General features: G+C 44.7%; 1 protein-coding gene across 5 annotated transcripts in view; it reads left to right on the forward strand.

The window, feature by feature from the left end:
* The window catches only part of Pdzd2 (PDZ domain containing 2), a 392505-nt gene that overhangs the window by 19188 nt on the left and 345395 nt on the right, over positions 1–27922 (forward strand). The window contains exon 1 of one of the 5 annotated variants that reach the window (XM_087189443.1): positions 19141–19162. The exons of the other annotated variants lie outside the window; for them this stretch is intronic. The gene's annotated coding sequence lies outside the window, so the exon portion shown is untranslated. Of the gene's footprint in view, positions 1–19140; positions 19163–27922 lie in introns of those variants that run through there. 5 annotated transcript variants of the gene reach the window in all.

Consider the following 27922-nt stretch of genomic DNA (forward strand, 5'->3'; position numbering starts at 1 on the left):
ACCAAATAAAGTGTTTCAATGGCTTTCTTGTACAGGATCACCGAGACTCATTTCTGGTCCACAAACCTGAGTAAGAGCCAGAGCATGGAAGTGAAGTGCAAGAGTAGGAGCGCAAGTTGGAGAAAATGTCCTGGCCCTTACACCTGCAGCAAAGTGACACAGGCTGCCTCGAGAGCCTGTGAGATTCCTCTTACCGCTGGAGGACTGGCATCACGAGATCGGGCTGGGTGACTTTTAATGCCTTTACCAACTTGAGATTTCACTCAGCAGCAAATAAGCCCCTCAATATATTTTATCTACATCATTTCACTTAGGCTTCCTCATAGATTTTAGCTCCACTTATGGATGAGGAACCAGAAACTCAGAGGGTCAGGCAATTTTTCTAAGCTGTTCCAGCTGGGTAGTCAGACTTCTATCAGAGTCCTGGGATCCCCAAAGCCCTTTTTTTTTTTTTTTTTTTTTAGTAAGCCACTGCCTTCCATTTGGCATTAGAGACAAACTTCAATTCAATAGCATGCAGTCAGCTGTATACCCACATTGCTACAATTAAACCTTTGAGGATAATAGAAAGGAGCAATTCTTTGATTCAGAGCTTACATTCAGAGCCTGAGTTCTTCTTAAGTATGTTCCTGTTTTAGCATATTACAGTTTTTCTCCATTTCTACAAATGCTGAGTGTAATTTTTTTTATAGGTCACCACCTCCAGTTTCCAGAGCCTTGGAAAGAAATGAATGAGAAAGGGTTAATTCTTCCCTTTTCTCAGAACAGCTTTTAATTAAATGCAGGTCCTCATTTCAGAGTCTCCTGCTGCTGCTCAGATAGCAGCCTGCTTCATGAAGAAGGCTGAGGGTCTACCCGAGCTTTTCCCTTACAAACTGGAAAGAAAGGGAGAGGCCAGGTTTTGGCAGGACTCAAATATATGCAAATATTTACCACATTTTAATTTTTTTTTTTTGCCTCCAATACACTGTCCTGGTAGAAACCAGAGTTCTGCTTAACCTAGCAGATAAGCATCAGCATGGGGCGGCAGTCAGCCTAGAACACTCACCAGAAAGTCAAGTCCAAGGGGACAGGTGAGTCACAATCTGAAACCCAAGCTGTAGAGACTCTACTTGTAGATGCCTTAAGAGTAGTTATTTTTATAAACTCAGTAGCAGCCATTCTCAGAACCAAGGAGAGCCCATCCTCTTACAAGGTACATGATTACTTTCTCCATTCATGTGATCCTAGCTTTGTTGTTTGAATACTCAGAAAGCTTGCTCTGCCTGTGGGCTTGAGGGGCAGGCAAGACTGGAGTAATTAACAATCTAGCAATCATTCCCAAGCCTAAGACAGATAGAAATATTAAGCTCCTTCATCCATCCTTTTTTCCAGAGAGGTCCAGGGGCAAAAATATACTTCTTGTAACTGTAGAAGGTACAGAGTGGGACAGGGAGGAGGCTAATGAGGAGCAAAGACCAGCCAGGCCTAATACGGCAGCCAGTACTGCGTTCTAATCCACACCTGTCTCTCACTAGTTTTGAGACCTGAGGAGAGGTGGAAGGAAGCAGTTACAGTTAATAATTCCTGAAGTCTTTTTAGGAATATCCCAACACACAGTTGGAGAAGAAAATATCTGAACACACAGTTGGAGCTCCATAATCCACATATTGCTTGTCTTATGGGATTTGGGGGCTGCTACAATAAAAAATACCATATCCTGGAAGGCTTGTGAAAACCTGAAATTCATTTCTCACAGTTCTGGAAGCTGGGAAGTCCGAGATCAGGATGCCAGCAGATTTGGCATCTGGCGAGGGACCACACTCTGCTTCATAGCCAGTGCCTACTTGCTGTGTCCTCACAGGGAAGGGGAGGCATGACAGCTCTCTGGGGTCTCTGTGATAAAGGCACTAATCCAATCAGGAGGACTCCACCCTTAGGACCCAGTCACCTCCCAAAAGGTCCCACCTCCTAATACCATCACCTTGGGATTGGATTCCAACATAAGGATTTGGGAAAGGGTGGAAATTCAGACCTTGGCCCTTCCTGTTGCTTGAGAACAAGCATCATTTCCTACCTCTCACTGCTGAAGATTCCCTCACATGCACAGTGGCTTGGACCTCAGCTTCTGTCCTGGATGAATACATTCCTCTAAATTAAGCTACTCATAAAAAAATATCCTGTTTCTGTTAGGAATAAGTTCCATGAATATTAAATGACTTGCAAGGCATAAAAAATTCAGATTTCCTTCCACTGACAATGATTTCTTTCTGAGACTTCAGAGATCATCTGTTCTAATCTCAAGGTTTCTGAGTGAACAAGTCTGGCCGAGAGAGGTGAGGTGGCTTTGTAGGGTCACACAGTAAAGAGTCTCTCATAGGACTTTGCCCCATTGCTTCATGTGCCAAGACACAGGTATGTGGTGTTTAGTGTTTATAAAAAATTATGGTTTAATTTGCAAGACAGCTATTTTTAAATAAGAGGCTGTTTCACCTTGGATTTTTTTTTTTTAAGAAAGAAAATAAACAAGTGCACTAGATTTGTCCTTTTAAGCCAATTTAAGAAGTGTGCCTTCCGTGTGCTGTTGAAATTGGCAGGCCGACATCTTGCAGACAGACTGTTCTGGTCTGCTCGGATAGTTGTTATCCCAAACGCAAATCTGACTCACGGGTGAGATCATGAGAAATCTGGACTATTTTTCTTGATGACTTTTTCTTTCCTATTCCAATTTTCTTTTGCGGTATTTGACTCTGTGTGATACCCATGCTGGGCAGCAGAGCCTTGAAGTATTTGTTCCTAGGATGGTCTCTGCTGTCGTATACATCACAGGACAGCGGGATCAGGTTTGACCATGAACTGTATGTGGCTTTGGTGTGGAAATGGAGGGGTGCATGTGCCTGGATCAGTCCATGGGCCAGTGTGTGATGGTCTTTTGGTGAAGTAAGGAGATTTCTTTCACTGGAATGTGAGCTCTCCTTCTAACAAAGTGCACTGTTCTCATTCAACAGATGTTCCTTTAACATTCACTTTTTGCTAGGTGTCGATGTTGCAGTGGTGACTCCTACCATCTAGGAGAGGTTATTTACAATCAAATAAGTAAATATTACCTAGGCTGGATAAAGATAATGATACTTGCAGTGACCACTGAACCTTCAAATTTTAGTGGAGATTTTTGTTCCCTTAGCATAACAAAAGCTTATTTCTCCTGTAGCTCCCAGCCCAGGGCAGAGCTCCTGGTCAGGGGGTGGCTCTCTTCTGCCTGGCGATATGGGGAAGAGGCTTTTTCCATCCTGCATTGCCACAGTCTCTTAGGGCTGCAGGTACTCTGCCTCCAGCTGGTGGGAGGGGAAAGAGGTAGTGGGGAGAAGACACATCTATTTAGGAAACGCCTTGGCTCAGAAGGGGTTCACAGCATGTCGCGTTTTATCGGTGAAGGCTGACCCTGTAGCCCTGGTTAGATGCAAGGGATCTGGGAAATGTAGATGTGGTGGTGATGCACTATATAGAAGGGGAATATCTGCAACTTTGGGAAGATATGGAATTTTAGTGTTTGATTGCTGGTCCTGATGTTGAACTTCACCAGCAGAGGTGCTCCACAGGCTCATAAGAGAGACAACTGACTAGATATGGTGGAAGGAGTGACTGTTTGTTCCTCCTTTCTCCTCTCTTCCTGAGCTTGATTTCAGCTCTCCAGCCTGGCTCCCCCTCTGTGTCTTTCCCACCATTGCAGTGCCCTTTCCTGCAACTGCCCTTATCTCTTTCTTCCCCTTGCCCTTCCTCTGACCGACTCAGTGTTCCATCAGGTGAAGATAGAAGCATTTTGCCCCAAGAACCTTTGCTGGACCCACAAATTGAATTTGCAGGTACAAGTTTGGCTCTTCTAGTTAGTCAAAGCAAGGAGATTTTTATTTATCAGGGTTTGAGAGCCCATGGAAGGCACTTCTGCTAATCAAATGGAAGGCTTGCATGGCATAAACATCAGCCATTAGAGAGCAGAGAGGGGCAAGGAAGTCATATGAACGTGAGGGAGTCAGGAAGAGACCTTTATCACCCACCGTTCAGCAGCTGGGAGGAGAGTGCTCCAGCACTTTGAATGAGAAGAGGCAGTCAGGGCTCCAGGCTGCTTTAGTTCAGAAGCCTACGCTTCCAGCAGTGGGTCTCATGAGTTGTTTCTAAGGGTCTGTTCATAGAGAATAGATAAGGAAGACTTGCACATGCTGACAAGGGAGTGGAACACCCAAATCAGGGCAGAGGCTATTCTTGGGAACAGTGTCCTCTTCATCCAGGGAAGAGAAAGAGATGGTTATCTAGCCAGTCTCAGTCTCCACAGTGAACCTGGAGCATGGAGTGTGGAATCCTCCAGGGTTGACGCCATCGCGGAATGCACCTTCCTGTTCCAACAGTCACGGGATCTTATAAAGAACATGGGGTTTTAATTTTTGGCTATAAGAAATGAGCATGTTTCTCTTTTAGCCAAACTTATCTCCTTATTCAAAAAAATATTTTCGTACTAATTATTTTTAATGGTCTCCAGGAAAAGTGCCTTTTGCAATTATTTTGACAAGTTCATACATGCAAGGGGTCTGCTGATCCTGCATTTATGAGGTGACGGCTGTTTTTACTGTTTAGGTTACCACTGGAGTTACCTAAAAATAGAGCAGTGAACTGAGTGCTTAGAAAAAACTTGGCAGGATGAATGAGAAAGGGAACTGTGCTAACCCCATTGGCTCTCTGCAGAATGCTGTCTCTCTCTTCTACCCCATGCCAGTCTGAAGGCTCGGTTTTCTGAAGCCACAGGCTGGGCCAATATGCCACATGAGAATAGTTTTGAGGTGAGGACAGACATAGGTGCAGACTGAAGGCAGAGTGTCCAAGGCATGGGTAAATCTTTAAGGTCAGGGAGACCCCATCTCCATTAGCAGCCATTCGGGGACTCTCAGCCTCTGACACCCAGGCAGTCTGCTGTGTTTCTTGTGATCTCTCAGCTCAAGCCCAGACTTCCATTCATTCACCAGGTATTGAGAGAGTACCTGCTGTGTGCCTGGCACCCTTCTAGGCCCCAGAGATGGCAAGGTGAGCAAAATGTTCAAAGCCCCGGCCCGCATGGCCCTCACGTTTCAGCAGGGGGAGGTTGACAAGAAACAGGCCAACCAAAGCAAATCCAGTGGAGCTGCAGCGGGAGTGAAGTGCTTCTTGAAGAAAAAAGGGGAAAAAAGCAAGTTAAGGGCCACAGAGTATGGAGAGGACTTTGCTAGAGTATGGTCAAGGAAGCTGCTCTGTAAAGTGACAGTTGAGCAGAGGCCTGGATAATGAGGTGTCAGTCGGGCAGCTTGAGGGAAGGGGAGCTCCTGAGGAAGGATAGCAAGTGCAGGGACCTGGACCGGGGAAACCAGCAGGGCCAGTGGGAAAGACGGGCTGTGTGTGCACATGTCCTGAGCAGTCCTCCCCGGTCCTCCCCATCACTGCTGCCGGCCTCCCTGCCACTGCAGGAGTCCTCCTGGTCACTGTGGGAGTCCTCCCCATCCCTGCAGGAACCTCCTTGGCACTGCTGCAGTACGGCCCCATCCTGGCTCAGCCCCAAAGGACAGGTGTGGCTCCCTGAGCTCAGATCACAAAAGGCAAGAGGCTGGGACACTGATGCTTCTTGAGAAACGCCTGCTCCGGGAGGTGGAAGGGGAGTCTCGAGAGAGCGGCATTCTCCAACAAATGAACTTGTGTTCATTGCTCTTGTCAAACACCTGCAGCTCTGGAGGCCTGGTGTGCAGTCTTTACAGGAATTTGTTTTGGTGTAAAGGAAGGAATCGCCGAACACGAATGACTTGTGGTGTCCCTTTAGAGAAAGCCTTTTGTAAGTTGGCAGAACTTCAGCCACTCCTTTTGGTTCCTCTGAACTGTGGTGCTGCCCCCGAGGATGTTTTGACTTTCAGCACAGAACTCTGGACTCAGGGCAGCCTCGACCATCGCCTGGAAAGCTCCTCAGGTCTTTCTCGTTAACGGTGGCTCTGTTGCTAATAAAGCCTTTGCACTCTTCTGCCTTTGTTCAGGTTTTATGACATATTTGCATGTCAGGATCATTTGGGTTGTGGAGTTTGGGTCTCCTGCTGTTCTTAATGTCATCAGTGGATAGTGATAACCTAGAAGGGGATTATGTTCTGGGCTTGTGAGTAGATGAGCTTTAAAAACATCAATCTTATCCACAGGCAAATATGGCTAATGATAGGCTAGGGAAAACAAAATAATTCCACTCGGCAGTGAATGCTTGGTTGTTTCCAAAGAGCCTGCTTTTTAATGGAATGCAGTAGAGAATGAAGGACGAGGTGGGAAGGTAAAAATAGCTAGGGGAAAAGGTAGAAATAGGTAGGAGTTCCTTATTATTTTCTGTGGTTGTTGCTGCTGTTGCAATACAAATTAAAGCAGGTTAACCAAGGTAAGGAGGCAGCATTCACCCACCCCCATATGGGACTGAAGCTGGACCACAGGGCCTGTGCCTGTCTGTGAGTCTGGAAGGGAAAAACACCTTTATCCCAAGAGCTTTTCCCTGGGGCCATTTTGCCGCAGGAACATTTGGCAATGTCTGGAGAAATTTTCAGTGGGGATATCTAGTGAGAAGAAGCCAGGTACGCTGCTACATACAAGAGATGATTGCAAACTATAGTGAATATTTAAAATTTTTAAAATGTATTACAGAAAAAGGCTTATTGCCATTAATCCCACTCAGAATGTTCCCCCTCGTTTTCAACTCACTGATCCTACCATTCTTGCCACTTTCTGAAGCAGTTCTGGAAGTCCTCTTTTGTGCGAGTCTTCATGAAGCTTGATAGAAAATACAGCAGATGCTGCAGAGCGCCATCCAACAGAAAGGCAGGCTCATGAAAACAAGACGGTGTGTCCTCATCTGCCTTATTCACCAGATCTGGTCTCAGGTGACTTCTGGGTTTCCCTGAAGTCAAAATGACCTTGAAGGTCAACACTTTGAATGGATTGAAGACGTCAAGGCAGCCATGACAGCACAACTAAAGACACTATGAAGGACTGTCAGTACTGCTTCTGAAAGTGGCCAGAATGACAAGTGTGTTCCAAGTGTGTGTGTGTGGGGGGGTGTATTATGAGGGAGATTAATGGCAGTGTCTTATACTGTAATAAAATTTTTAATTTAAACATTCACCCTTCATTGCAACAGTGCACAGGACAGCACCCCCAACAAAGAACAATCCAGCCCCTTCTGTGAGTAGCGCACTGCCTAGCAGCTGCCCATCTATTGCCCCCTGCTGTGGCCTGACATCCAGTGTGGCCTGGCTCTCACGCTCTTTCATGGAGAATTATTCCATCTCCAAGTGAAGGCCTGGACAGGGCATTGGGAATGATCTAATACTAATCTAAATTTTACAGGTAGGACTTCTGATAGATTGCATGACTTTCCTAAGTTCACACAGATTTTTTGTAACAGAGGTGAGATTAATGAGTAGGAAAAAAACTGTAAGAACTTTTGCAAAAGAAGGGCTTTCGTAGGCTTTTATGTTCTACTTTTGAATCATTACTTCATTCATTCATACCGTAACTATTTGTTGAGTGTTATGAAACTGCACTCTACTCCTATCTATCACCTGAATAAACATAAAAACTGCCTAAAATGTGCAGTAAAATAATAATAATAGTAATACTAACATTGAGAACATTTATTGACAGTTTATTTTGGGCTAGGACTATTACCAAATTCTTTAATAAACCTTTTATCTCATTAAATCCTCCATGCAACCCCGCAAACAGGTACAGTTATTAGTCCCATTTCATAGGGGACAAAGCTAAAGCTCGAGGAACTCAGGAGGTAGCAGGACTCTGAATTTGAGCCTTGTTCTACTGGATTCCAGAGCTGAGCTCCTAACCACTGAACTCTCCTCTTTTCCTACATGCAGATTAGTAATCCAATTGGGTTGCAGGTAGGAGAGTATTATATTTAGTGTTTTGATTAAAACTCAGGAAGAAGAAATGCAGTTTTATTTTTCTAGATTCCACCATCCAGGCCATCTGTGGGGTTTTTGCTAGTGTTTTTGGATTTCTGAGGCCTATCGGGACAATTTATTTATGTATTTATGTATTTATGTGTTTATTTATTTATTTCGCATCTATTGTGCCAGGGAAGTCAGCAATGAGCAAAATACTTGCCTTAGTTTGATTCTCCCCAAAGCAGACCCTGGACAAGGACTTGGTGCAGAAAGTATGGTGAGGAGTAGGGAGGTAAGAAAGGGAGAGAGCGCTCTGATACAGGGTGCGCTAATGAGGCACCTGCTGGGCCGGCCAGGGCTCCTCCTCTGTGTGTCTCTAAGAACACACAGAATTGCCCTGCCAAGATGTCTGGACACCAACCAGTTAGCTCTCCATAGACTCCCACCCTTATGCCTTCGTTTGTTGCATGTTTTGAGGCATTCACTCTTTGGCATCTCCCAGGTAGACATAGAAGTGGCTCAGAGCAAATTTGAGAACTGCCCTTACATGATCTCCAAGAGGGTTACCCAGGACCACCGTCTCTACTACACATCATTTCCTGCCCTCAAATAATTCACAGTCAATGGGGTGGGGGGATGGACAGAATTCACCATACAGTGGGAGAAGGGGAAGATGAGCATAAAGAATAGAGAACAGCAAGAGAGGTGGTGACTCCATTAGGGGACAACACCTTTCAGAGAAGGTGATATTGAAAAGCTAAGAGCAGACTAAAAATAGATCCTTGTCACCAATATCTTCCTTATTTTCATCTCTAGGATCCACCGCATGTAAGGCTGTGTTGAGTGCTGCCTGGCCTCCATTGTCGGAGAGCTTTGATTTCCTCTTTTCCCATGCATGTCATCTTGTCATGCCAAGATCTTCTTGTGGTCAGCATTGGCAGCTGAAGCATGGCCCACTGTGCTCACAGCAGCCAGCGCCTCTAAGCCATCACCCTTAAAATTATGTAGCAAAGAGCCTGATGCCAGCCCCATGGTCCCGCACATCCACCAGAGCTGAGCTGACTGTTCTTCAGACTGCAGGGCTTTTTGTTTGAAGTCTTGGGTAAGAGGCCGACCTGGCCGAGCTTGAGCTTTTTGATGACCATCTGAGGGTGGGTACTCATGGCCTACACCAGTACTTCTCAGGGCAAAATCTGGAAGTCCAGGGCTGGGGATTTAGCTCAGTGGTTCCAGCACCTGCCTCGAAAGTGCAAGGTCCTGAGTTCAATCCCCGGTAGCAAAAAAAACAAAACACAAAAACCCCAAACAAAATCTGGAAGTCCAAAAGCATGCATGAAGATCACATGGAGAGCTTGTAAAACATAGATTTCTGGGGCCCACCCCCAGAGGCTCTGATTCAGTCATTGTAGGTCAGGCAAGAGGCTTTACATTTAACAGCTCCCTCCTTTGCTGATGCCACTGGTTCATAGTCTCACGTGAAGGAGCAAGGTTCTGGGACCACTCACCAACACCCTCCTGGCTATGTTCACCTAAATCAGGGTCTTCCAGCCTGGGCACTGTTGATGCCTGGGCTGGGTAATTGTGGAACTGTTGGTGGCTTGCAGCAGCCTTGGGCTCTACCTACAAGATGCCAGTGGCACTCATTGTGGTGACACCAAAGATGTCTCCAGACTTTGGCAGATGCTCTCTGTTAGGCACGAATCACCCTACTTGAGAACCTCTGGCCTTGGTGTTTGAGAATACTGCTTCTCAGACTTTAAGACCCATGTGAATCAGCTGGAAGCCTGGCTAAAAGTGCAGATTGAAATCCAGTAGGTCTGGGGAGGGACTGAGTGTTTCTGTGGGGCTCCTGAGCAATGCTCTGCTGCCTAGTGAACCACACTCTGAGGAAGAACAGAAAATCTCCAGGGGGTCCACAGCTTTGGCTGGACCCAAGACTCAGGTGTCCCTGCAGTAGAGTGAGTCCGTCAGTCCCTCTGGTTCCCTCTCATTTCCTTGTGTGGATTAAATCTGTGGCTGCTGCTTTCCTTTGTCCAGCTGGGAGCCTCCTGCCCTGTGCATCCAGGGAGGAGTGAGCTTTCCTGTGGGGTGACGATGAGTCTGTTTTCCTTTGATCCGCACAAGGATCTCATTAGTCCCCAGAGAGCTCACTTTGCACTTTTTCGTCTTGTCTTTAAAAATTGAGTTTTAAAGGGGAAAGGAAAACAGGAGGAGGGAGACAGCCTTCCACAAGGCAGGCCAGAAGCTCAGGTATGCCCACCTGAAATCCAAGGCGGCCTGAAGAGCCTCTGGGGGATGCAGTGGGGGTGGGAGTTCTCAGAGCCAAAGAAGCAGCTGCAATTATGGGACCGTACAGAGAAGGCCCGAGGCAGATGGGGCTGGAGGGTGGGCCCCCTTTACATACCACTGAACCCCAGGAATTGTTCTAGCAATGAAACTCTTTGCAGACTTCTAGAAATGCTGTCACTTTGCCTATTGTTATTTTTAGCCATTGTCTGTTTCCTATTGTTAGGAAGAGTAAAGACTCTTAGGAGACCTCTTCTGCAGTGCTTTAGTGAGAAGGTCTGAGATAGTGTGGAGAAAGGAAAGTGACTACTGTCCTGGGAAAGTCCCCTGAAGAAGGCATTCGGTGTGGGAAAAAGAGAAGGGACCGAGGATCGCTAAAGGTGGGGTAGTGCGGCACCCCACAGGGGCCTGTCCAGTGGGAATGCAGGCTCTGTTCCCACACAGTGCTCTTACCTGTGACCACCGGTGCCATGGGGCTCTGAGGACAAGACTGTGCTCCAAATGGTGCAGAGCGTATGAGTTGAGTGAGGAATTTGGGCTCTTCCCCGCTACACATTTGGATAGGAGAATCCATTCCAAGTTCTGAAATGCAAATTGCAACCAGGAACAGTAGCACGTGCATGTAATCCTAGCTACTCAGCAGGCAGAGGCAAGAGGATCACAAGCTTCAGGCCAGCCTGGTCAGCTCAGAGAGACTCTGTCTCAAAATAAAAAGGACTGAGTACGTAGCTCGGTCATAGAGAACTTGCCTTGCATGAGCCAGGCCCTGGGTTCTATCTCCATTCCCCCACAAAAGAAAAATGGAGTCAGAGAAAAGAGCCATAAAGTCCAAACTGTTATGTTGGGAACTCCCACTGGCCGGACTTGGGGTGCTGTGTTTGATGAGCCCTGTGCAGAGCAGAACAGCAGGATGTGACCCTTGCTTTTCCAGTAGAAAGGATGGGTGCGGAAAGTAGGTTCTATGATGATTCGTGTGGGATGGAGAGGAAGATGAGTCAGTGCTGAGGACTGAATGTATCCTCCACAAAATTCACATGTTAAAGCCCTGACCCCCAAAGTGATGGCACTGGGAACAGGGCCTTTGGGAGGTGATTAGGACATAATGATGGAGTTCTCCCATTAATGCCCATGTAAGAAGAGGCACCAGAAGGCTTGTTTCTCTTCTTTCCCGGTCTCCCCCGTGTGAAGACATAGCCAGGAAGCAGCCCGTCACCAGGAACCAGGTCTGGTGGCCCCTTGATCTTGGACTTCCATCCTCCAGAACTGTGAAAACTAAACTTCTGTTTATACGCCACACCGTGTATGGAAGTACTTTGTTCTAGCAGCCTAAATGGACTAAGACAGTCAGTAAAAGGGCTTAGACCAACAGGCTTCCAAATGCTGCCTGGGAAAAGACAGATGCCAGGCAGTGCTGGTGTTTCAATCTGGTGAGAAATGAATAAACTAAGGTCAATATAGTGAGTTTTTCTGAAAGCCAATAATATTCATGTTAAAGAATAGCTTTGAGCTGTACCTAGGACGTTCCTGCTTTGTGAGAGGTCTAACTGTCTTGTCATTAAACTATGACATTTCTCAATGATATTTATTTATCTAGTATCTTAATTGACAAAAATTCTAAATAGTTTGTTCCAACCATAATTTATAAAATTTGTAATGTCCTGTGAAGTCCAGATGTCTAGGAAGCACGGAATTGGGCGGTTAGAAAGTGGAGGTCAGAGCTGGTAATACCCTGAACTCCACAGTCACTGTGCGGGGTGGGTTGGAGGGGAGAGGACAGTATACAACTTTGCTGCCCCTTGTGAATCTTGTGAGTCGGACGCCTTGGTGATGGTGGGAGCTGTCATAGAATGTGGAAGTTGAAGAGAGAATGAGTTTGGAGACAGATGGAACATTTGGGACTCATAATCATAAAAGCATTAATGTTTGCTCTTTATTGAGGCTATGGTACTGTGAGCTCATTTCCATGATTTCACTTAATCAGTGTGACACCTTGTGAGGATGGTGCTGTTGTTGCTGCTTCGCTGTTAGAAATGCAAGCAGCAGAGGTGGTATATCCTCTGACACAGAGCAAAGATGTGTGGAGAACTGAAATGTGGGACTCTGGAGGCAAAGCCCAAGAAAGCACAGAGTCACTATTCCATGCAGTGTCACCATCTGCGGCAGAATTGGATGCTATGGCAGGGTGGAGTGTGAGGGGGCAGGGTAGAAAGAGAAAGCAGAACAGAGATTAAGAGAATATTTGGGCAGAGGACCCAGAAACCCCCAAATCCTGTCTCCTGCCACCCAACCCCTGAAAGAGCGCTGGGTGCCACGGGGGCGTCGGCTGGCCAGTGGGCCCCATTGGTGTCTGGTGGTGTTGGTCCCCTATTTCATGGTGGAATTGTGTCTGGGCTAATGGGAGGTGGAAGCCCAGATGCTGGTGGGCTATTTCTCACCCACCTCCCTTTCCCAAGTCCTCCCAGAGCCTCTTACAGGTCCCTCTTACACTCTGAGGGGGCAGAGGCTGTGCAGGAATACACCCCAGGAGGAGAACTCGGGAAGGGCCCCTAACAGGTGGCCTGGACCACCCTGCCCAGGCCTCCTCAGGCCTCTGCCTTTGTGGGCTCCCTGTCACATCAAAGGAATATAGTAACAGGGTTCATGATTTCGAGCCAGGCATTGTGCCAAGGACTTTATGTGGAATAATAATTGTTAAAATTCCAAAAAAGAAGCAAACAAAGCAGTTGTTCTAATATAGGTGCCACTTCCACTAAGGCCTTACTCTCCAGAAATACGTGGCCCAGTGGATACCTCACTGCTGTCAGTCCTTCCTGGTTTCCTTATGCCTTGAAGAACTCTAAATCCCTTACCCATACAACCTTTGGTGACAAAATATTCTGTGTCCTCAGCTCATGACAGGAAGAGAAAATGCACTACTCTGTGCTCATAAATTTACCCTTTGAACAAATGTACTAGTTATAAGCTAGCCTAAAAGCCTTTTTGCTCATTTATTCACTTGTTCATCCATTTATCGATTTAACAAGTTTATTAATCGCTTACTGTAAATCCATGCTACATAGAATAAAACAAAAAAGATGCACATCTCTGTATTTAAAGCACTTATAACTCTTAACCTACTTGAAAAGACAAGCCTGGCATGGTGGTGCACACCTGTAATCCCAGCACTCCATGAGGCAGGAGGATCGAAGTGAGTTCGAGGCCAGCCAAATCTACATAGTGAGTTCAAAGCCAGACTGAACTACAAAGCCGAGACCCTGTCTCAAAAACAACAGAACAATGGGATTAATAGAATTCCTATACTGGGACATGGAAGGCCTCAAACATCCAGAAGGAGTGACCTAAGAACAATAATTTACTCTCACAAGAACTAATTCAGGGTCTCATGAGAACTACCTTAATCTCTTCCAGTGATACATGGTGGTAATTATTTTACAGGTGTTGACCTTATAGACAAGAAGCCTTCCTGAATCCCACTGTCAGTGACCTAACATCCTCCCAGGAGACCCAACCTCCAAAAGTCCAACCTCCTCTTAACATTGCCCTGCTGAGGAGCAAGCTTCTAACACATTCATCTTTGGAGGACAAACCATAGCACTGTGCATCATCAGGATTTTCCCAGGTCCTAGTGGACAAGTCTGACAGTAACACCAGCTTCCCTTTGCAGCAAAGGCTCTGGTGAGAAGGGACAGAGTGGGCTTGGGGGAAATGGCAAGCCTTTGCTTTGTAGATTTTGCAGAAGAAAGACCTCTGCCCGTCTGGTAGATCAGAGAGGAAATCAGAATAGTTCTGAGTCAAAATAAAAATCTTGGAGACCAGTGGCTGCTGGGGGAAGAGAGGGCAAGAATGGGCAGGCTGTGGGATTCAGCTTCCTGAGAGCTAAGGAGGAACTTTGCACCTAAAAGCCAATTTAAAAAAATACTCCTCATCCATATCAGCCTCAGAAAGATAAGTCTTCCTGTGCTGCCAGGAGGGGCTGGAATCAACCTGCATGTGGCACCTGGGTCTGTGGCCAGACCCTGGTTGTGAACACATGCAGGCAGCCGTGAGCAGGACCCTGGCTCTGCAGCTTGGCCTGGCAGACATCTTGTCTGCACATGCAAGCCTCATGACCCTGCTGCTCTCTGGAAAGGACACTGGCTGGACCTTGAAATCCCTAATCAGGCTCCAGGCCTTGCTGGGTTTGTGAATACCTCCTGTTGTGGGGCAGGGAGCCCTTGCCCAGTTCGGCAGCTTGTTTCCTACAGTTGGGAGAGACGCCCCAGCCCTAGAATGACTGGCCTAGCTCATGTTTCTCCATGCTGCTACTTGTCTTCTCAGACAATGATTGACTCCTGACACCCATTATGGGGATCGGCCAACTTGGAATTCCTTCCCAGGATTCCTCTGGCCTTCTTGTTCGCAAGTTCAACACCTGTAAAATAATTACTACCATATAGGCAAATGGATTTGCTTTTTCCATGAATGGAGACCCTTGCTGGATTATCTGTAAGTGCTTTTGAGTATGAAACTGCCGCTTGGGTGGAAAATTACTTCTAGTTCCTTCCTTTAACATGTGATAAGCATTAAAGGTTTGAGAAGGTTGGTTTATTGATAAAACATCTGTTTAATTTGTAATGAACTTTTCTTTTGTTCTGGAATTATTTTAGAGTTAGAGAAAAGCTATGAAGAAAGTAAGAGTTCATCCCTCCCCCTCCACTTTTGGGGGTGCTGAAGGTTGACCCTACCCTCTCTCCCATGCTAGGCAAGTGCTTTACCACTGAGCCGTAACCCCAGTCCTCCTTTCCCAGTTAACATCCTGCATAGCTGGAGTCTGTTTGTCAAAACTGAGGAACCATCATGGCACATTTCTACTCACAAAACTCCACACTTCATTTAGATGATATGAGTGTCCTTTATCTGTTCTAGGATCCAGTCCAAGGTACCATAGCACATTTAGTAACAGCACTGCTTAATATCAGAGTATTTTAGCTCAAGGCATTCAAAAAGCCAGAAAGAGTAAATAGCATTGATTGGGGGCTCTTTACAGGGAATACATTTTTCCTCTCTAATAACAACTAAAATTTGACTGACGTCCATCATCTTTGGTTTTGAACAACAGATGGTATTGACTCATTATTGATATCATAGGTTTTCTGTAGGACGAATTGTCCTATATGAGTTTGAATCCAGGAACTTCTATTTATTAGTTTAATGTCCTCTAAAACTAAAACTGTGGTTTCCACATTCCTTCTATAGATGTGTATAGGTTCCTCCTGTATATGCAATATGCATGTGTAAGGTACGATGTATATATACATATCTGTATGGGCCTCAGTCTTTCTTCCCACCTATTAACACTTGTCTTTCCTGTCATACTGAGTCACAAAATGCTATGTGGAGAGTTTTCAAAACTATGAAACTCTTCAAAAGTTATTTATTTACAGTAAATATCTATCTTTTAAAAAGTTAGATGAGGCATTGTTTCAAAATATTTGTAGGCCAGTTTTAACAATTGTTATTGCTCCTACAGTGTGTGATGCTTTTGGTGAACCCCAGCTTGTCAGAGCTAGTTTCCCCAAAGAAGAGAATAATATGTTTAAAAGAAAGAATGCTGAAGAGGTGTTTACTCTGACTAAATATATTGTAGTAACATAGTTTAGATTCCTTTACCAGAAGCAAAAAATGCACAGTCTAGGACCAAAAATGAAAGGTATAATTTTGGGGGAAACATTCTTTCTTCTCCCTAAGACCTGCAGGGGTAACTCTGAAAAAATAGGTCCAAGAGCTAATTTTTAAGAAACTGGGAGTGGCTACTCAAGCTGAGGTGAGACCAGTAGGAACCAGGGTGTGAAGCAGCTGGTCTGCATTTCCTGTAGGAGCAGGAGCAGGGAGTGCTGCAGCACTTAGCTAGCAGCTTAGGTTAGACTTGGCCGGGAAAGGGTCAGGATTGGTATGGAAGCACTCATGTCTGTGGTCCCTTTTAAGTTTGAACGTGCAGGGCCAATGCTGATCCTTTTATTTGTTCCCAGGTACCATGTCCACAGTTGGGGCAAATTGCACTGGGGAAAATATGGGTGACTTTGTGACTGACAGCTGTTTTCGGATGCCTGGCTTCCTATAAAAGTGGTTAATTGGGAGAGGTGGAATAGTACGCTTTGTTTCTAACTAAAAACAAGGCTTTATTACAACAAATAAGGCTGGCAATAACTGATACTATTAACTTTGTATTTAAATAAGGTATGCTTTTAAAGCCTAAAGAAATATGAAACTAAGGCCTAATTGGATACTTTCCTTCCCCGTTTAAAATTCTTAGTAACCACTTAATTGAATTTTATTTGTGATTTTTCTCCTTCAAGGTAAATAGAACTAGTGTGTTCCCAATCTTTAGGCCATGTGTGCATGCACACGTGTGTGTGTGTGTGTGTGCGTGCATGCATGGATGTAAATGCATGATGGTTCAGATATTTTGGGATTTGAGGATAGCTAAACCTTAAAAGTCCTGCAGGTAAATTTTTCACGAAGGATAAAATGGTCTGTTTCCACCACAAGATACCGTATCTTATTCCTTTTGTGTCCTTTCCCCCCCAGACTTTGCATCCTTGAGCCCAAGTGTAAGACCCCTTCTCCCTATCTTGCAGGAGTGTGTGTCAGTGTCTTGAACCCGGTGACACTGTCCCCAACCCCTCATCAGATGGGTGTCATTTATCTTTCTCTGGACCAGACTTTATCTCTCTGAGGCATCTCCAGCCTGACCCCTGCCATCTGGTGTTGCTAGTAATTTGCATTCAACCCTTAAGTTTCGCTCATTAAACACCTTCCTTGGCAGCCCTGTCGCTCTCCTGCAACTTTTACAGCTTGGCCCTGGGTACAGGCTACTTCCAGCAGAGCCTGCAGGTACAAAATCTCAGTTAGATCAGAACATTAAAAAAAAAAAAAAAAGGAAATGAAGAAGGTCATAAGATTTTTATGCAGATTTAAACTGATTCATCCACAGTCTTAAGGGTAGGATGTGGGACTGTATTTTTGAAGCTTCATTTTTTTCTTCTTCTTCTAATAATGCTTTCTAGGGTGCTTTTTAAAAAATATGCAAACAAATAGAAAATGAAAGGGTGATCCATAATTTCACTGTTCATATTCTTATTGGTATAGCTTTTTAATGGAAAATATAAACATAGTTATACAGTTCAAATGATGCAGAATGATAAAAAATGGACATTGAAAAACTTTATACTAAATACACATTATGTAGAAGGATAATAAAGAGTTTCTGTTTGCAGTTATCTACCTAATACATATTAGAGATAGTTCGATATCAACAAATATAAGCTGCTTCTATTTTTTCTGTCATCAGCAAGATAGTCCATCTTATGGACGTGTGATCTTTAATTTACCCAGTCTTCTGCTGAGGCATGCTTTGCTTGTTTCTAATTTTTTGCTGCAGTGAGTTTACAGTGGACATTCTTATACATATGTCCTGGAAAATTCTTGCATGTAATCTGCTGGGCAAATTAATACTATAGTAGAGATACTGAAGCAAATTAAATATGCATTTTAAATTTGACAACCAAATGATCCCATACTGTCTGAAAGAAAGGTTGCACAAACTTACACCCCCAGTAAGAGTGCAGAAGAGCCATTTGCCATGCATGCTATTTTTTAAAATCTATTTTGGAAGTTGTTTTGCTCTTGAGCTTGAATTTGAAATTCGGGGCTTTTTTGCTTCCAAATGCAAAATTGATTGCCCCAATAAAAGTTATCAAACAATCTCTGTTTTCCCTAGAGAGCTCACTCACATGTACCCTTATTGAACCCTCTTTATGCTGATGAATCTCAAATACACATTTCCACAGTGAACTCCATCTCACATGCCAGCCACCTGTCTACCGTAACAACCACCATGTGGCAGGCACCTGTCTGCTGACAGCTGTCCTCTGATAAGTGTCTCCAGCAATAGATGGATATAATACCGGAGTCTGATTTATTGTCCCCTCTGCCAAACCTGCCCTTGCTCACCTTCTTTCTCAGTTAATGGTGCCATCAGCTATTGAGATAGTCAAACCAAAGCACCAGAAGTCATCCTTGATTCTTTTTCTTTTATCTCTAACTCATCAGCAAACTGGAACTATGTCAAAGGCCTTGCTACATTTCCATCACTTCCTCCTTGTTTACACCAGTATCACCTCTTGGGTGGACCATTATAAGGCACCTCAGTTTGTTTTGTGTTACTAGATTAAAATACCTCTGGTGAGGCCTCCTTGCTGGGTCATACATAACATGGTGAAAGGCATCAGTGTTGAGAAAGCAGAAGTGAGCAAATTCAGGGCTTTCTTCATCTTCTTATAAAGCCACTAATCTGCTCATGGAGGCCACATCTTGGAGACCTCATCTAATGTTAATTCCCAAATGCTCCTCCTCCAAATACCATTAACACAGCAATTTGGGGATTAAGTTTCAACATATGAACTTTTGAGAGATACATTCAAACCATAACACAGGGGAAACTGGAATTACATTTCTGTTCTTCACAGAGCCCTCTCTCTACACTAGCTGGAGTCATTTTTTTAAAAATCCTGAACAGGTACATCACTCTGCAGATGAAAACCTTTTAATGGCTTTCCAAAATCCAGAGTCCTAATCAGTCCCTGTGAGACTTCTATAATACAGCCCCTGCCTATCCCTGGCCTCTTCTCTGTCACCTACCTTTGTGTTGTGTATGAAGGTCCTGCCACCCTGGGTGACCTCAGCGCCTGCGGGCACCCTTTGCCTGGAATGTCCTTGACCCGGATCATCTTATGGGGGCCTTGTCCTAAGGTCTCAACTGTAATGTCTCTTTCATCACTCTTCATATCATTGTCTTGCTTTGTTTCCCTACAAATAACACTTTATGGGTTTTGTTTGTTTACTTACAGGCTGGAATTTTTGTACGTTTTGTTTGGTGCCAGTGATTCAGCGTCTTGAATAGTACTTGACACTTGGTAAGCACTTGAGCTTATTTCTGGAATTTTATTTTGCATCCAAGTCCTATTTGTCCTCTAAATTCTTTTTATTTTTGTGGCTTTGTAATATATTTTCATGCTGGGAAGCTCAGGCTATCTCTGCCCAATGCCCCACAAGCTCCTTTTTTTTCATTAATTTCCTGGCCATTATGTTTCTTTTTCTAGAGGAATTTTCCTAAAGTATTCCTTGTTGGCATTTTAATTGAGTTCACATTGAATTTAAAGATTAATTCAGAGGGGAAAAACGTCACCAAACATTTTTAGTTAAAAAGCAAGCTAGATCTTTCTCTTAAAATTTTCTTCTAGTTCCTGGATAGAAATTTTAAAAACTTTCTAATATGGAAAATTGAGAACATATACAAAAGTAGCAAGAGGCCTGGCGATTTAGCTCAGTGGTTCCGCCACCTGCCTCTCAAGAGCAAGGACCCAAGTTCAATCCCAGTACCAAAAAAAAAACAAAAGTAGCAAGAACAGTAAAATCCGTCTTCCTGTATCTTTCTACGTAAACTGTGGCCGCGTCTCTCTCATGCATCTCCGTCCCCTCTCCCTCTCATAAACTTTTCAAACAACTCCTGGGCATCATATCATCTTACCTGTAAATATTGCATTATATATCTGTAAAAGATGAAAATTATGTAACCATAATACCATTACTATACCAAAAATTAACAATATATTATCAGTAGTTTTAAAGTTATTTTCTTTTCGTTTTGGTATCAGGGATCAAACTCAGGACCTTGCACTTGCCAGGCAGGCCCTGGCCCTTAAAATTATTTTCTAATAGGTCAGATGTGTTTCTTATTGAATATCAATATTATATTTATACATATTTCTTATTGAATATTAATATATCAAAGCTTTAATTTTTTTCATTTCTCTTGAAAATAGGAATATTGTTTTGTATTATTTTTTTAAACTGGTATTTTTGTATATATTAAAGTCTAGACTTTCGTATATTACTTTGTAATCTGTGACTTTATTGAATTTTTCTATTGTTTCTAGACTTTTCTGGTCTTATGCCTGTCGTTGCAGGGTTCTGGAATAAGTGAGACACCTATGCATATCTACACAGGGCTGTGGAGTCAGTACAGTGAATGAGGCTAAAGGGGTCCCAAGCTACCTATGGGATATCAGAGGGAATTCTATTCATTTGATGTGAGGCATAAAAAGGCAAAGTGATATACTCACATAAGTGCAAGAGCAGTCTGTCCACAAGTCCAAATTAAGTCACAAAGTTTTGAGAAAGGATTGAGAATACAGGAGTGGCCACAGCAAAACCAGGTTAATCAGTAAAGGATTCCAGTAGGTGACGGCCCAAGTCTGGATAAGAAGCACAAGAACATGTTGCCATAACAAAACTCAGTTGAGCCAAGTTCTTTGCCTCATTATGAAGAGGATGGCCTTTCCTCTAGTTTCCAACTACATATTCCTCCTTCTGAAACATCACTACAATGATTTTTTTGGTACCAGGGTTCGAACTCAGGTCCTTGTGCTTGCAAGGCAGGCAGTGGAACCACTGAGCTAAATCCCCAGCCCTACTACAATGATTTTTAATTTAATACCAGCACTCTGTTCATGGCAGTCTAGACTTTTTCCAGTGTGCATTTGAAACTCTTCCAGCCTCTGCCCATTACACAGTTCCAAAGCTAGTTCTGTACTTTTAGGTGTTTGTTATAGCAACGCCACACTTTAAGCACCAAAACCCGTTCCCTCTTTCCTTCCTTCCCTCCCTTGCTTGCTACCATCTTATTGTCTTCTTACATGGCAGAGAGAGAGAGACTCTAAAATCTGTGGGGATCTCCTCCTCTTCTGAGGGCACCAGTTCTATGAGATCAGAGCTCCACCTTCATGACCTCATATAGCCTCAGTCACCTCCACAAGGGCTCCGTCTTAATGCAGTGCACATGGGAGAGTTGGAGTTCCTATGTATGAATAGGAGGGACACACTTCAGTCCATAGCCACATTCAGCCTTGGAACTACATGTCCATTGTTCCGTATTGGAGTCCTCAGATCCAGATGTGTCTTGGAACTCAGCTTTCGGAGATCTTCAGAAAGGTCACATGTTACCTACACTGTGTTATGGAACACAGCAGCACAATGTAGAACTGTTCTTAGTGCAGGATGAATAAAGACTGCAAATGGCCTCAGGAGGCTGAGATCAAGCAAAGCCTCACTGCCACACGCCTTACAAAGCAAACTCAGTAGTCAGAGCTTTTCGGATTTGGGAGTTGCAGGCAGCATTGGTAGACCTGGTGGTGCAAAACAGTTCCTCTGGGGAGGCAATAGAGAGATAAGCAGGGCTGACTCCCTTCTCATTGGATTGGTTCCTGTTGAACCAGTTGACCCCAAGGTCCCAGACCCTGAGGGTCTCCACTAGAGCATAACAGCACTTTAAGCTCAAGAGCAATCCATGATCCTTGCTGCCTCTTCCCCTACCTTGTGGCAAACCCATGGAATGAGGTGCTGGGCTCTTTCCGCTTCCCTCCCTGCTCGCCCAGGGTTGGCACTGGCTACAGCAGTGCAGGCCACGCACCTAAGAACACCTGAGCCCTGTGTGCCCCAGGGATGACTCAGCAGGCTGTCTTTGCACTTCCAGAAGCTGTGAAAAACCACTTCAAAAGGTGTTGATTACTTCCTAGGATTCTTCCCTTTCTCTTCTCCTCAATGAAGATTGAATGGATACAGGGCAATGTTGACTTAATATTTGCTTTGCTTTAAGCAGGAGGTAGTTAGCCAGGTCACAGCTACTTTCGCAATGCTTTATGTTGAGTGTAAAGGCCTCCCTGGTGTAATTAGCATTTTAGGTTACCCAAGCAGCAGCATGGAAGGCATCCAAAGGATGTTTCTGGCCTGGGAACTAAATGGCCCAGCATCTGTGGGATTCAGAATGAATTTGTCCAGATACTATTTCCAGATGAAACCACATCTAGCCACAAAGTGTACTAATGTTCAAAACCATGGATCCAGCCAGCTCTCCATATATATATATATATATATATATGTATGTATATGATCTGATTCTCCTCTTCTGACTACATTTTGCTGAGCAGTGTCATGGGCAATCTTAAATTTTACCCTTAGTTTCCTGGGTACAGTTAAGTCTGAGCACTGAAATTCTCTCTGTCACCACAGAAGTTTCCAGAATCTTCTCTGGCACACTGCTCTCTGGTCCAGGGAGACTTCTGGAAGATTATGATGCACTCTTTGTGAATTCAGTTTACCATAATCTCTATTCAGGAAGATGGAAAATGTACTATGCTATTTGGGATTGAACTCAGGACCTTGGCACTTGTGAGGCAGGCAGCAGCACCACTGAGCTAAATCCTCAGTTCCTGTACTGTGCTCTTTTTCTGCTTCAGTATTCAATGCTAATGCATCTCTGAGTGGGATCTCAGCTTCAAAGTTCTTCCTAAGGAAGAAAAATTTCCCAGGCCATCAGAGCTATTTAGGTGCCAGCACCTCCATCAAAAACATCATTCAGGTCATTTGAGATGTTGTCTTCCATCCCTACAATTAGTCATTCCCTGACTCTTAGAAAGAGCCAAGCCTCAGAGATAAGTCTGGTAAAAATATCATTTGGGATAAAAAATAAGTTCAACTCCTATATGCAAATTCCAGAGGCGGCTGCAGAGAAGTAGGATCCTGTCCAAGTGGAAACAACCTTCTGGTTGGAGAGACCCATCTATGTAGGGCTGTGTTCTAGCTCAGTCCCAAACCACCCCGGCCAGTTCCTCACTAAGCTGCAGTTTGCTCATCTGATGAAGAGCTGATGGAGTTGTTAGATAACTTTGCACACTGCCTGGTACTTGGAATTTGCTAGATAGGCTCAGGATATGCTCAGCAAACGATACCTGTGATGATGATGATGATGATGATGATGATGATGATGATGATGATGATGATACTGATAGTGACATTCTGGGTGGTGCTCAGTGTTTTGGTTTCCTGGAGCTGCTAGAACAATGACCATAAATCAGGTGACTTAAATCCAGACATTTTGTCCCAGTTCCAAAGGCCCGAAGTCCAAAATCAAAGGGTCAACAGGGATACACTCCCTCTAATACAGCCCTAGGGGAGGATCTTTCTTTGCCCCTCCCTGCTGTAGTGGTCAGACATGTTCCTTGGCTTGGCTGCATCACTCCAATCTCCCCTGCTCCTTCCTCTTCTGTCTCTTAACCTCTGTGTGTCTCAGTCTAGTCTCCCTCTCTGCCTTTCTCATAAGGACACATGTCATTGTATTTGGAGAATACCTGGACCATCCAAGATAAGCACCTCCTTTCTAGGTCCTGAATTGCATCACATCTGCAAAGTCCCTTCTTCCAAATGAGGTAAATTCATAGGTTCCTGGAATTAGGTTGTGGACCTCTTTTTAGGGGCTACTGTCCAGTCCTCTATTCTCAGTAAATAGCACCAGAAAGATGGTGATACTCAATAAATGCCACTTGTGGTGATGACCATGATGATGATGATGATGACAACAATCATGATTCAAAGCAGTAAACAAGTACAGACCAATCTAGGGCTTTGTAGAGAGTGGTCAGAGGTGGCACCACCAAGGGGACTGGGCTCTGACCTGACTCAGTTGCTGCCCTTCACTTGCATGTTGGATAGTCCCCTGCTTCCTCTATGCTGACCCTCTTGTGGCTTTCTGTCCTCAGGACTGTTAGGCTCCTGGGCCAGCTCATGTGAGCCAGGACACAGAGGCATTGTGCTGTTCCTCAGAATGGTGACCAGCCTCCCATGCGAGGGCTCAGCATGATGATGTTTCCAGTAGGCATTTCACACATCCAGGCCCAGACAGGTCCCACTGCCAGAGCTGAGAGGAGCTCATGATCCTGTGATTGCATCCAGCTGGCCATCAGCCATTGCCCAGGCTCCAGGGAGGATACTCTACCCATACCCAGGCCCAAGTCCTGGAGAATCAGCAACTGCCCCAGGCTACTCTGTGGAACTGCTCCCCGCTCTAGCTGTGAGTGCTCCTGTCCTTATGACCAATGGGTGGATTAGGTTTGGTGGCTTCTTTGATTCATAACTTGATTGTGGGAAGAGACAACTTTTGATCTACCAGTCTCTTGGTGTGGAAAGTGAAATATCCCTGGAGAGGATGTAGGACAGGCCCCTGCGATGCAGTCAGTGACTGGATACAGGATTTCCTGACCCTCCATCTGCCCAGACCCTGAGGTAGGGGTGGGGAAGAGCACAGGGATTGAGGGAGGGATGCTTTCCTTTCTGTCTTCCTCACCGAAAAAGCTTGTGGGCTGCACAGGCCCTACTACTCCCAGTAGCGAGCTCAGAATGGACCCATGTCTGTGAGGATTCCTCAGGGATCATCTCCAAGCCAAGAGCTGCTTTTTTAGCAAACTTTGGAAGGCATTGGAGGGAAACTGCTCTCCAGTTCACTTGCTCGCGCCCCATCCACAAAGCAATGAAGGGACAGTAAAGAGCCCAGGAGTTAGACTTGGACTGTAGTCCCAGTTCTGGCCTTATGGTCCAAAAACTTTGAGGAAGTCTCTTAAATGGTGAGTTTCAGATTTCTTACCTGGAAAATGAGTGGGAGCAAAGCCCAGTCCGTTCCCCAGGCTGAGCAAGGGAGAAAATGGTTTTCTCTGTCAAAGCCTTTTCAAGATGGATCATCCTTACATTATCCCATGGGATTGAGTATGATTTTTAAAGAAAATGATATAATGTGAGGAACTCTTAAATAAAATACTTTTGCCATTAATGACAGCATTGAAAATCAAAAACAAAGCAATGCTCATAAATGTTAAGAGCTAGAGACAACACAGGGCAGTCTTCAGCCAACCAGGTGTCTGGGCTGGACCTGAGCTCTTAGGGGCAGGGCTGTCTCTTCTGAATTATCTCCTGGTTTTTGGAGCCAAACTGCCTGGCGTCGGGGAGGTGTTCCAGAAAATCCTGAATGGCTTAGGGGCTACCTGGGGCCACCTGCAGTGTTACCTGTCAGGTACAAGGCCCCAGTGATGAGCTGCCACTGGGCGGTCCAGTTAGGTGCTATTGGTGGCTCTCTCCCAAGCATACCGTGTCTTGCCCACCCTGCACAGGCTGTGTCCGTGCCCTGGATCGCCTTTTTTTATTTTTGCATATGTTAGATGATGTTTAATCTTCAAAGTCACCTTGAGTGCTGTTGGATCCTCAGAGCAGCCTTTTCCAGCCTCTCAAGCTAAATTAGTCCTCCCTCCATTCCTGAGTATGCCTTCAGTGCTGGACTAGGGTGAGGAGACCTAGCCGCAGAGTTGAAAGGGCACCCAAAAACTTGGTCATCAAGGTCATGATTTTTCAGTGGCATATGTATAGGGTGTGTGTGGTACTGGGGGTTGAACTCAGGGCCTTCTCATTGAACTACAAAGCTACAGTCAATGTTTAAACTTTTCAAAAACTTTACTACTGTGAAAGACACATTGCTATTAATCCTCCCCAAAATATCCCCTGACACTTTCAACACAGGTATGTCATCATCCTTGCTGCTTTCTGAAGCAGTTCTGGAAGTGCTCTTTCATGAGTGTTTTAGTTACATTTTTGTGGCTGCTTCAGTGTCCCTAATCAGTTCAGAATGTTTAGCTTTCATGGTCATTTTGGCTTTGGGGAAGAGTCAGAAGTCGCCAGGTGCCAGATCCAGTGAATAAGGTTGGTGAGGACACAGCATAATGTTTTTCTGAGTCTACCTTTCTATTGGATGGCACTTGACAGCCACATTCAATCACACCCTGTGGAGACACTCACAAAAGAGGACTTCCAGAACTGCTTCAGAAAGTGCCAAGAATAATGGAATAATTTTGTTTGAAGAGAGGGGGAGGATTTTAAGGTAGACTAATTGCAATATGTCTTTTACTGTAATAGATTTTTAAAAATTTAAACATTCACCATACATTCTGATCACCCTTATATGTCCCCACCCTTCCTTACTTTGAGACAGGGTCTTGCTGAGTCACTAAGATGCCCAGATTGCGCTCAGTCTTGCAATCCTCCTGAGGATTGCAAACCCTCCTAGAGTGCTGGGATTACCCTTGCCTAGGGTTTTTTTTTTCTTTTTGAGGTACTGAGGATGGAACACAGAAGTCCTCCACCACTGAGTTACATGCCCAGCCCTTTTATGAGACACAGTCTTGCCAACTTATCTGGACTGCCCTTGGGATTACAATCCACCTGCCTTAGCCTCCTGATTAGCTGGAATTACAGGCATGTGCCACTACATCTGCCAGAGTGGCATGTTCTCATTTCTTACAGTGGCGTACTTTTTGGGTTAGGTTTATCTATGTTGAACCTAATATCAATGTTTTAAATAAAGAGCCTTCACTTGAACAACTCAGCTTCCCTCACCTCCACATAGTCCCAGCTCTGTTCATGGACCTATCTTTATTTAAAATCTTGAGAATTTGTTCAACATGCAGTTTTGCATTAGCTTTTGGTTTTGCCTGCACTGTCTTGGTGACTGGACCGCTTCTTGGTACCCCTTTAATTTCTTCCCAAGGCTTCTTGCACCCTCTTCTCAGCAATGCCTTCGGTGCTCGTTGTTTGCAGGTGTCTCTCCCACTGTACCATGGACTTTTTGAAGACAGGGCATCCTGTCTTTATTTGGGTGTAATAAAGGTCCTCCAGCCTCCTTAGCCAGCACCTGCTTCTATCTCTTCGTCTTGAGAACAGAAATGGCCCTTTCCTGGATCCTGCTTAGTCCAACCTCAGAAGCATTGTAATTATTGTCAGATAATAGAAACCATTTGCTGTAGAGGATTAGAAAATAGGAAAGAATATAAGCTTTTTGTTGTTATTGTTGTGCTAGGGATTGAACCCACAGCCTTGTCCATGTGAGGCAAGTGCTTTACCACCAAACTAAATCCCCAGTCCTGGGAAAGAATACAAGGAAGACTTTTTAAAACATCACCTGGAATCTTGCCCCACAGATAATCACTGCTAACATTTCTTCTTGTTCTCTTCACATTTTCTTCTGCATCTCTTTGCAGAAAATGCTGATCCTGCAAATGGGGTCGACCCTATTACCTGTCCTATTCCCCAGTCTAGTCCTTTGGCACTGAGCCAGTGGGCAGGGGTGGCAGGGTGTTTGTTGGCATGAAGCCTTGCAGCTGCCTCAGGTACAGGGTGGCCTCTGAGATCCTGCATTCCAAGTCAAGGAGCCTAGAGACCTTTGGATCTGGCCAAGGTGCTCTGGACAGTGGCCTGCTCACATCCAGGACACGAGTCTTTGCCTCCTTCCTCATTCCGTTAGCTCCTGTCTCACTAGTCAAGAGCCTGGGGTTATTGTGAACACAGATTTATTACACTCTGATTCTATTTTGGCAATACTGAAAAAAAAGAAAGAGGGCTGGGTAGGAACAAGTGCTGAGTGTCCACTAATTGCTGACAGTTTTACATACGTATTTTCATTGACTCCTCACAGCGCTATTATAATGCAAATCATTGCTATCTCCAGTTATAAATGAGGACACCAAGGCCCAGCAGATCAAGCAGGTGGCTCAGGGTTATAGGAAATACCTATAGCCAGGCTCCTCTGCCTCACACTGGTTTGTTATCCCATCCTATTTGTGACAGGGCTGGAAGAGTTGGGGGAGGATTTATATTTGCTTGGGGTGTTTTCAGTTCTCTCACCAGTAGAGAAGGTCTCACTCCTAAACACTGACCTGATTTGGGACTTGGTGCTGTTCTGTGTGCACCAGGCTGCTGGTTTTCATTTATTCATCCCATAGCTATTGGTAATGTGCTCTGAG

The sequence above is a fragment of the Heterocephalus glaber genome, unplaced genomic scaffold (assembly GCF_053883595.1).
Source record: "Heterocephalus glaber isolate CG9 unplaced genomic scaffold, H.glaber_assembly_v1.0 deba00001538, whole genome shotgun sequence".
Classification (NCBI taxonomy): Eukaryota; Metazoa; Chordata; class Mammalia; order Rodentia; family Bathyergidae; genus Heterocephalus; species Heterocephalus glaber.